The sequence below is a fragment of the Rhinoraja longicauda genome, chromosome 4, assembly GCF_053455715.1.
Source record: "Rhinoraja longicauda isolate Sanriku21f chromosome 4, sRhiLon1.1, whole genome shotgun sequence".
NCBI lineage: Eukaryota > Metazoa > Chordata > Chondrichthyes > Rajiformes > Arhynchobatidae > Rhinoraja > Rhinoraja longicauda.
The window spans coordinates 29738998-29749751 of record NC_135956.1 but is presented as its reverse complement, the minus strand read 5'-3'; the positions used below and the strand labels follow the sequence as shown (position 1 = coordinate 29749751).

The following is a 10754-nucleotide window of genomic DNA, read 5'->3' as shown; positions in this document are numbered from 1 at the left end:
TGATATTTTATTCTCGTTTTTGCCATTACTGTCATATTTGAAATTGAGAGCCAACATTAATATCAAATATTGTTAAACACAATTAGAACTCGGGTCAATTACTTTATAAGCACAATATAGGGATGGTTAATGCTACTCATTGCTTCATCTTTATATTACTACATTTATATGAACAAATCATATTCACACATTCAAACATGAAAACACTTATACTGCCTAACTTCCATTTTCCTCTGACAATGATTATAGAGAACTCTCAAGCAAAATGAGTCAATGGACAAAAATAACATAAATAACATAAATAACTGTTATTACACATTGTTGATGTTAGTTTAGAGGAAGACAGTTTTGTCTTTATTTTTCTTCCTCTTATTTCATGTCATTAAAATGTCTGCAACTACTTATTTGGGTTGTCCCGAGATTTTATGAACAATCTGTAAAGCTACATTTATCTCATGATGCATTAGTTCATGCAACAGTTTAAGTGATGCCGATTGCCAATGAAGCAAAATGGCAAGATGAATTCCCAAAAAAGAAATGATCAAAATGAACTAATCTGGATAAGAGAGCAATAAATCAAAACGATCCTCCTTTTGACAAGGTGCATGATAAGAAAAATTACACAATATGAGAATTCATGAAGTACAGCATTACATATCAGCATGCCTAAAATATTGGTTGAAGGACTGAATACAGTTTAAGAATAAATGGTCGTTTTACTGGTATGTTGCCATAGAGATCAGCACCAGGCTCAGATATCACATTTTATATTATTGACTTTGGGGAAAGAACAGAGGCCTAGAAATTCAATCATGTGTTTCTGTTTATTTCAGAGTAATGTGATTGGATATTGATTTTACCTGAAGTGAAATAATATTACTCTGTTAATTTATTGGGCATCCTTGTACATGTAACATGATTCCTGTGCTCAGACCTTCCAGGTTTTGACCCACTTCTGGACTGTTTTGATCTTCCATTTCTCCTGGACCTTTTTGATGCTCTGAGGTTTGTCCGATCCTCTGTCCTCAACCCTCTCATTCCCTTTTGCTATGACCAGTCTCCTCCATTTGTTTTCCATAATGGCCTCCTCAACTGTCTTACTCTGTGACTCCTGGCAATTCAAGAGAATCTGGAGTGTTTAAATTGTCATATGTACCAACAATGTAGCAATTAAATTCTTACTTGCAGCAGCATAATAGGCCCTTAAACAAAATACACATAGATTATAATAAACAAACAATCAATAAATTAAAAACCCCAATATTAGTTCAAAAAACTCAAAATCCTTAGTGCAACCAAAGACAGTCCATAGTTCATAATTGAAGTTAGTGTTGTGTAGTTTTCAAGAGCTTGATGCTTGCTAGGAAGAAACTGTTCTTGAACCTGATGGCCATGATTTTCAGACTCCGATACCTTCTTCCCAAAGGTTAGAACAAGTTTGCAGATGACACGAAGCTGGGGGGCAGTGTTAGCTGTGAGGAGGATGCTAGGAGGCTGCAAGGTGACTTGGATAGGTTAGGTGAGTGGGCAAATGCATGGCAGATGCAGTATAATGTGGATAAATGTGAGGTTATCCACTTTGGTGGCAAGAACAGGAAAGCAGACTATTATCTGAATGGTGGCCGATTAGGAAAAAGGGAGATGCAACGAGACCTGGGTGTCGTGGTACACCAGTCATTGAAAGTAGGCATGCAGGTGCAGCAGGCAGTGAAGAAAGCGAATGGTATGTTGGCATTCATAGCGAGGGGATTTGAGTATAGGAGCAGGGAGGTTCTGCTGCAGTTGTACAGGGCATTGGTGAGACCACACCTGGAGTATTGCGTATAGTTTTGGTCTCCTAATCTGAGGAAAGACATTCTTGCCATAGAGGGAGTACAAAGAAGGTTCACCAGATTGATTCCTGGGATGGCAGGACTTTCATATGAAGAAAGACTGGATAGACTCGGCTTGTACTCGCTGGAATTTAGAAGATTGAGGGGGGATCTTATAGAAACTTACAACATTCTTAAGGGGTTGGACAGGCTAGATGCGGGAAGATAGTTCCCGATGTTGGGGAAGTCCAGAACCAGGGGTCACAGCTTAAGGATAAGGGGGAAGTCTTTTAGGACCGAGATGAGAAAGTTTTTTTTCACACAGAGTGGTGAATCTGTGGAATTCTCTGCCACAGAAGGTAGTTGAGGCCAGTTCATTGGCTATATTTAAGAGGGAGTTAGATGTGGCCCTTGTGGCTAAAGGGATCAGGGGGTATGGAGAGAAGGCAGGTACAGGATACTGAGTTGGATGATCAGCCATGATCATATTGAATGGCGGTGCAGGCTCGAAGGGCTGAATGGCCTCCTCCTGCACCTATTTTCTATGTTTCTATGTTTCTATGAGAGTGTGGCGAGGGTGGTATGGGTCTTTGACGATATTGGCAGCCATTTTGAGGCAGTGCCTCCAATAAATCCCTTTGATGGAGGGGAGTTTAGTGCCTGTAATGGCTGGCCAGTGTCTACTACTCTTGGTAATCTCCTTAATACCTGGGCATTCGAGTTGCAAAAACAAGCTGTGATGTAACCAGTCAATATACTCTCTACTGTACACTTGTAAAAGTTCAGGATAGTAGTCATCAACATACCAAATCTCCTCAATCTTCTAAGGAAGTAGAGGTGTTGATGGGCTTTCTTAATGATTCCACCAAAGTGCTGGGTCCAGGATACTTCTAAAGACATCCAATGAAGGCCACATTTCCCACCTTCAGTCCACTAACCGGATTTCTGATTCCTGGTGTCTCCATGAACATCCATCTCCTATTCCTAACGTGGACACAAAAGTGCTGGAGTAACTCAGTGGGTCAGTCAGCATCTATGGAGGGAAATGGATCCTTTCTACTCAAGAAAGGGTCTTGACCAAAAATGATGACTGTCCATTTCCCTCCACGGTTTCTGCTTGGCCTACCAAATTCCTCTAGCTGTTAGTTTTTTTACTCCATACTCCAGCCTTGGCAGAGTTTTGTGCCTCCACTCTGCCGATGATACAATGGGTAAGTGGTTGCAAATAAGTAAATGAGTGCAGTGATTGAACTAATAAATTCACTGAAGGATGTGAAAGTGGCATTTAAGATACTTTTGGATAGGCATGTGGATATGCAAGGAATGGAGGGATATGGATCATGTGCAAGCTGATAAGAGATGGTCTTGGCATTATGTTTGACACAGACATTGTGGGCCGAAGAGCCTGTTCCTGTGCTGTGATAATCTATTTGAATAATGTTCTATGAACGACTAGTAAATGTTGGTCTACAGGTAATTTTGATCTACTGGTAAATGTGTGCAAGTGGAATTGCCAATTGTTCCTTACGGAATGGGAAGTTGGCCATCATGAATAAAATCAGTAAGGGATGCCCTATTTTACAAAGGATTACCATCTAACCTGTAATGTCCTGGATCAGGAAAGACACAGTCCCCTGAATTTTCCAGTCAGTGGAGAGAATAGAAGGCAACCCACTGATGAAATACAAACATTTACATTTACCTTGCAGTGATTTCTGGTGTCCAGAGCAGGATTCCAACATAACAAGCCATCAGCACTGCTCACGACAACTTTAAGCACTGGTTAAGCCAGTCCCCCAATCTGTCCAGCTATCAAAGATTGACATTTACCTCCTGTGTGCTACAGAGAGAGATAAAGGCTAGGATGGGAAAATGGAGGGGTGGGGAGTGGAGGAGGGTAGTTGAAAATACTGAGGATGAGCGGATAGTTGAAAGGAGGGATGGAAAGGAGTGATGGAGCCAGTCAAGGAAGTACGGAGGGACAGGAGCAGATGGCAAGGAGGAGGGCAGGGAACCAAACAAAGGTTGGACATGGGTACATGTTAAATAATTCCAGGATTGTATATGTCCTGGGGTCACACAAAAAACACAGTAGACCAGGAATTGGTGGTCAGCAGTGAAAGTAACAAGGAAAGCACCACACACTGGTGTGACTTTAGAAGAGAAGGCCATGGATCCACAAACCTTTATTCATTGATCGGTGGTGGAGAGAGTCAACAACTTCAGGATTCTGGGCATGCACATCTCTGAAGATCAGTCTGGGCCCAGCACATTGATGCAATCATAAAGAAAACGCATCAACGCCTCTATTCCTTAGAAGATTAAGGAGATTCTGTATGTTGATGAATACTATTTTGAACTTCTACAAGTGTACTCTCTGGAACTTTCACAGTTATAAGGTAGAAAGCATATCGACTGACCCAAAGTGCCAGAGTAACTCAGCGAGGTCAGGCAGCATGTCTGAACAATATTGGTAAGTGATGTTGCAAGTCGGGACCTTTCTTCATACTCTGAAGAAGGGTCCCAACCCGAAATATGACCATTCCACATTCTCCAGAGATGCTGCCTGACCTACTGAGTTATTCCAGCACTTTGTATCTTTTTTTTGTAAACCTGCACCTGCAGTTCCTTGTGTGAGCATATTGACTAGTTGCATCATGACCTGGTTTGGCTACTCGAATGTCCAGGAACAAAGAAGATTACAAAATGTGGTAGACACTGCTCAGTCCATCAAAAGTACTGACCTCCCTAACATCGAAGGGATTGAAAGGAGGCACTGCCTCGAAAAGGCAACCAGCATCATCAAGGATCCTCATGACCCTGGCCATGTTCATTTCAATCCTGCCATCGGGAAGAAGATATCAGAGTCTGAAGACTGACCTTCACGTCTAGGAACAGCTTCCTCCCAACAACCATGAGGCTCTTGAACAGTACAAACACTAACTTCGAACAATAAACTGTCTTGGTTCCACTCGGGATTTGGGGCTTTTGTTTTGCACTAATATTAGGATGTTTTTAAATTATTGTACTTTATTTTGTTTATTACGTTATCTATGAGATCTGTGTTTACAGACCTGTTATGCTGCTGCAAGTAAGAATTTCATTGTTCTGTTTTCGGTACATATGACAATGAAACATTTTTGACTTTTGATTCTTGAAAACCCTCTGAGTTAAAAAAATTAAACATATGGGTATATCAATCAATTAGGAATGGCTTCCGTACAGGATTGTTGGGGGTATATGAATAAGGATGGCTCTCTGAGATTGTCCAAAGTTTTGACATGATCGTATTTTGTACTTTCCAACTAATTTCTGGGTGGAGCTTAAAATTTCTGCTCAATTTCTGTTCAGCTCTAACCACAGCATTATCACGCAATTAACCTAAAAATGGGCGTGTACTACATTGTGGTGTAATAGAAAAGCACAACCTAATGTGGTGCTTGCATCCTACATACACATACAGGTGCTCTCCGGCTTACAATGCTTCGGCTTGCAATATTTCGACTTTGCGATGGTGCAAACGGCAGCGACTCGTAGCGAGCCGCGGCCTGCTTCCGGCCACGTGATCACATATATTCAATGCATTTCGACTTACGATATTTTCGGTTTCCGATAGGGTTCTCGGAACGGAACCCCATCGTCAGCTGAGGGGCACCTGTACCGTCATACATTTGCGCAGTCATTAAAGATTTTGTCTGTTGACCGCCGGTCTTAAGTGATTTGACCTGAGCTGTGTATTTGCCTGTGACAAAGTATTTATCTTGCTAAAATCACTGCTGTTCCATGACTCTTCAACAGGACTTAAATTGATATTAACACCAAGAACAGATTCATCATCAGAAATCATCTCAGCATCTTCAGGATTGCGTCTTGCTATGATCATCTAGTCAAAATGGATATTTCTGACTCACTCAGTGGTTTGGTGAGTCTATTTGCCTTGAGTCATTGTCTTTTCCCTTAGTGCTCACCACACTAAGTTAGGAAACATGTTCAGGCTGGCCCAGCTTTGCAGAGGTTATTTGTATACATGCCTCAACAGTATGGACCTACTGACTATCTGAGTAATCTATATTAATGTGACTAGGAAATCCTACGGAATATTGACAAATCTATACCAGACAGATGCAGAACCTTGCAGTGTGAGATTTTCTGGGTACTTGGCTATTACTAATTAGTATCACCAAAATGCCATTGCCACAACAGGTTTTCGATATAATTTGCTGTTGCTGCCATTTTCTTGAATGCATGTGCCCACAGCACATTCTTAGCATTTTATTCTACATCAAGAATATTATTGGGGACCCATGAAACTGCACATGCCAGAATCTTAAGCAAAAACAAAATGCTAGAGAAACTCAGCGGGTCAAGCAACATCTGTGGATGAAAAGAGCAGATCTCCACAGATGCAGCCTGACCCGCTAAATTCCTCCTGCCCTTTATTTATCGCTCAGGGATAGTACTGGTCTTGAAAAACTTCATTATCCGCACCACATAAGATTTGAACAATTTGATTGCCTTGGTCTCCACCCTGACTTGCCTTTAAATCCTATTTGTGATAAACATGTCTTTAATTTGTCAAAATCTTTGTTTTGATAATGCTGGTATCCTTGGGGATGGAATGTTAGTGTTCATTAGCACACCCCATGCAGTATAAGGTCCAGCCATTATGTATTACATCTGGGGCCAAGAAGTCCTAATTCTGATAGGTCCAGTGCGGCGGGTTGGCGCAGCGGTAGAGCTGCCACTTGCAGCCCTGGTGCCACTTGCAGCCCCGGAGACCTGGATTTGATCCTGACTATGGGTGCTGTCTGTACGGAGTTTGTACGTTCTCCCTGTGACCTGCGTGGGTTTTCTCCGAATCTTCGGTTTCCTCCCATACTCCAAAAACGTACAGATTTGTAGGCTAATTGGCTTGCTATAAATGTAACTTGTCCCTAGTGTGTGTAGGATAGTGTTAATGTGTGGGATCGCTGGTCGGTGTGGACTCAGTGGGCTGCAGGGCCTGTTTCTGTGCTGTATCTCTAACCTAAAACAACTAAACAGTGTGTCCCACCATGTTGCTGACTCAATCAGCCTTCCTTGCTTTAATTTTTATTTTGAAATCAGCTGGTGCAGTTTTTAGAGTACCTTTCTGTGCTAAAGTGATGCTGCAGTCCATAGCTTTGCTCTATCTCTGAGTTTATCCATTGGTGCCAGTACAATCGTACTCACTGAGCCTTTATCCTGGAGACTCAGCATTAGGATCTTTAACCTCACAGCCACAGTCTTTTTTGTGATTGGTGACATCCTTGTTCTCAACAGTAAGGTATTTTGGGTGGATTTTGGACTATGCTGGGACTGCTCGCAAAAGAAAATAGCATTCACAAGACACTAAGAGGTTTTCAAGAAAGTATTTTCCAAAGAAAATTCAAGTTTTGGAAACTCTCTATCATTGGCAAGGTGCCCATGAATTACCAAGAGTCAATTGGTAATAACCCCAACTGCCCATGAATTACCAAGAGTCAATAAGAATATATACTGTATGTAATCTTTGATATGAACAATAACTGTGTCTTTAAATCTTTGTCAATCCTTTGTTGGTGGTGCCATGTGACTAATTTTTCACTGTGATGGGCAACAGTGATGTTTACAGAAAGCTCCAAAGGTTAGTCTACAAAGAACCCTTGAACAAAGTCCGGCTGCCAATCATGAATCATGAAACATGAATTGGTGTAAAGTAATACAGCAATTTGTCATGTTACCTAAAGTAAATATTTGATTGCCTGTTTATGAGTTAACAATGGCACCAATTGTTACCAGAGTACCGCCTTCTATTGCTCTTATTTTTGGTCTTGAATTGGCGGATTCTATAATGTAGACACATTACATTTTAGGTGTCTTGTACGCTGCTTTACTTTGGACTTTACTTTTAGACTTTAGAGACGCTGTGCAAAAACAGGCCCTTCGGCCCACCAAGTCCGCGCCGACCAGTGATCACCCCGTAGACTAACACTATTCTACACACTAGGCACAATTTACAATTTTATTGAAGCCAATTAACCTACAAACCAGTATGTCTTTGGAGTGTGGGAGGAAACCGGAGTACCTGGAGAAAACCCACATGGTCACAGGGAGAACGTACAAACTCCGTACAGAGAGCACCCATAGTCAGGATCGAACTCGAGTCTCTGGTGCTGTAAGGCAATAACTCTACCACTGTGTTACCATGCCGCCCTGTGCTGCTATCTTACATCATCCATATGCATTGCACTAAGCTGAAGGGAAAGTGACTTTCTAAGGAAAATAGTCTGAAAATTCTGTGAATCGTAAGAAAGGCTGTGACAGGATTATCTTGTCATCTGATGCTCAATACCCATGAACATCTGACCTTAAAACTACTTTAAGTTTAGGGATGATTCAGTAGCTACAAAGGTGATTACCGCAAGAATATCTACCCACTGGCTCCTTTTCAGCAACAGAAAGCAATATGTCAAATCTTGCAACTTGCAATGCAGAACTGCATTGTACAGATAGCTTTATACTGTCTAACCTAGGAATTTTATTATTGATAACAAAGAAATCAGTCAGAGTATTCAGTATAGAGGTTGGGAGGTCATGTTGCAGTTGTATAAGACGTTAGTGAGACCGCATTTAAAATATTGTGTTCAGTTCTGGGCACCATGTTATAGGAAAGATATTGTCAAGCTTGAAAGGATTCAGAAAAGATTGACAAGGATGTTGCCAGGTGAGCTATAGGGAGTGGTTGAGTAGGCTTGGTCTCTATTCCATGGAGTGCAGGCGGATGAGGGGAGATCTTATCACTTAGGCCCCATGGGTGATGCATCCTAGTTGGCTGCTTACTCCACACCTCGCTCGGCTAGAGCAGCGTCGCTTGTGGCTGAAGAGACCAATGCGGGAGTGACAGTCTTTGCCGCAAAGGTCACATTTGTGTGTGGTCTCTGATTTGTTGAAGATCTTATAGAGGTATACAAAACCATGAGAGGAATAGATCGGGTAGATGCACAGAGTCTTTTGCCCAGAGTACGGGAATCGAGGACCAGAGGTCACAGGTTCAAGGTAAAAGGGAAAAGATTTAATAGGAATCCGAGGGGTACCTTTTTCACATTAAGGGTGGTGGGTGTATGGAACAAGCTGCCGGAAGCGGTAGTTGAGGCAGGGACTCTCCCATCGTTTAAGAAACAGTTAGACAGGTACATGGATAGGACAGGTTTGGAGGGATACGGACCGAGCACAGACAAGTGGGACTAGCTGGGACATTGTTGGCAGTGTGAGCGAGTTGGGCTGAAGGGCCCTTCCACCCTGTTTCCACCCTGTATCACTCTATGAGTCTATGACTCTATAACCAACAATGCAGCGTAGATTTTTTAGAGGTTTGGAATGGTGCAGCAGAAAGGAGAGAACTAATTTTTTCTGTGTCAAGAAAAAAATCTCCCCGAGAACTTTGGCTAAACTAATTCTTTGGTATGGAAGCTTAATAAGATCATAAGGATTAGGAGTATAATTAGGCCAAATGGCCCATCAAGTTTACTCTGCCAGTCAATCATGGCTGATCTATCTTTCCCTCCTAAGCCCATTCTCCTGCCTTCCCTGTTCTAATTAAGAATCTGTACTAATCAAGAATCTTAACCAAATAGGCCTTGCTTTCCCTCTCTCTCCATCCCTTCCCCTTCCCAGTTCTCCCACCAGTCGTACTGTCTCCGACTACATTCTATCTCTGTCCCGCTCACTCCCCTAACATCAGTCTGAAGGTCTTGACCTGAAACATCACCCATTCCTTCTCTCCAGAGATGCTGCCTGTCCTGTTGAGTTACTCCAGCATTTTGTGTCTACCGATTTAAACCAGCATCTGCTGTTCTTTCCTACATCAAGAATCTATCTATCTCTGCCTTAAAAATATCCACTGACATGGCCTCCACAGCCTTGTGTTGCAAAGAATTCCATAGATTCACCACCCTCTGACTGGAGAAATTTCTCCTTCCTAAAAGAACATCCTTTAATTCTGAGGCTATGACCTCTAGTCCTGGACTCTCCCACTCGTGGAAACATCCTCTCCACATCCACTCTATCCAAGCCTAACAATGCAATAATGCAAAATGATGAACATTTGAGGACACTGGACCTGGGGTCATTGGAGTTTAGAAGGATGAGGGGGGACCTCATTGAAACCTATTGAACAGTGAAAGGCCTGGATAGAGTGAATGTGGAGAGATGTTTCCACTAGTGGGAGAGTCTAGGGCCAGAGGCAATAGCCTCAGAATTAAAGGGCATACCTTTAGAAAGGAGATGAGGAGGAATGTCTTTAGTCAGAGAGTGGTGAATCTGTGGAATTCATTGCCACAGACGGCAGTGGTGGCAGAGTCAATGGATATTTTTAAGGTGGATTTTGACAGATTCTTGATTAATAAGTGTGTCAAGATTTATGGGGTGAAGGCAGGAGAATGGGGTTGAAGGCAGGAAGGCTGGAGAATGGGGTTGAGATAGAACAGCCATAAGTGAATGGCAGAGTAGACTTGATGGGCCAAATGGCCTAAATCTGCTCCTAGAACTTATGAACTGTAATGTGGCGGCACGGTAGCGCAGCGGTAGAGTTGCTGCTTTACAGCGAATGCAGCGCCGGAGACTCAGGTTTGATCCTGACTACGGGTGCTGCACTGTAAGGAGTTTGTACGTTCTCCCCGTGACCTGCGTGGGTTTTCTCCGAGATCTTCGGTTTCCTCCCACACTCCAAAGACGTACAGGTATGTTGGTTAATTGGCTGGGTAAATGTAAAAATTGTCCCTAGTGGATGTAGGATAGTGTTAATGTGCGGGGATCGCTGGGCGGCGCGGACTTGGCGGGCCGAAAAAGGCCTGTTTCCGCGCTGTATATATATGATATGATGATGATGATTTAAACAAGTGGTTTACGTGGTAAAATAATCAAACTGCCAGATCTTGATCTTCA

The 10754-nt window shown here is 42.5% G+C and overlaps 1 protein-coding gene across 1 annotated transcript in view; it reads left to right on the top strand.

Moving 5' to 3' along the window:
* The first annotated feature begins 5630 nt into the window (after positions 1-5630).
* The window catches only part of ca8 (carbonic anhydrase VIII), a 90403-nt gene continuing 85279 nt past the window's right edge, over positions 5631-10754 (top strand). The window contains exon 1 of the mRNA XM_078398567.1: positions 5631-5733. The gene's annotated coding sequence lies outside the window, so the exon portion shown is untranslated. The remainder of the gene's footprint in view (positions 5734-10754) is intronic.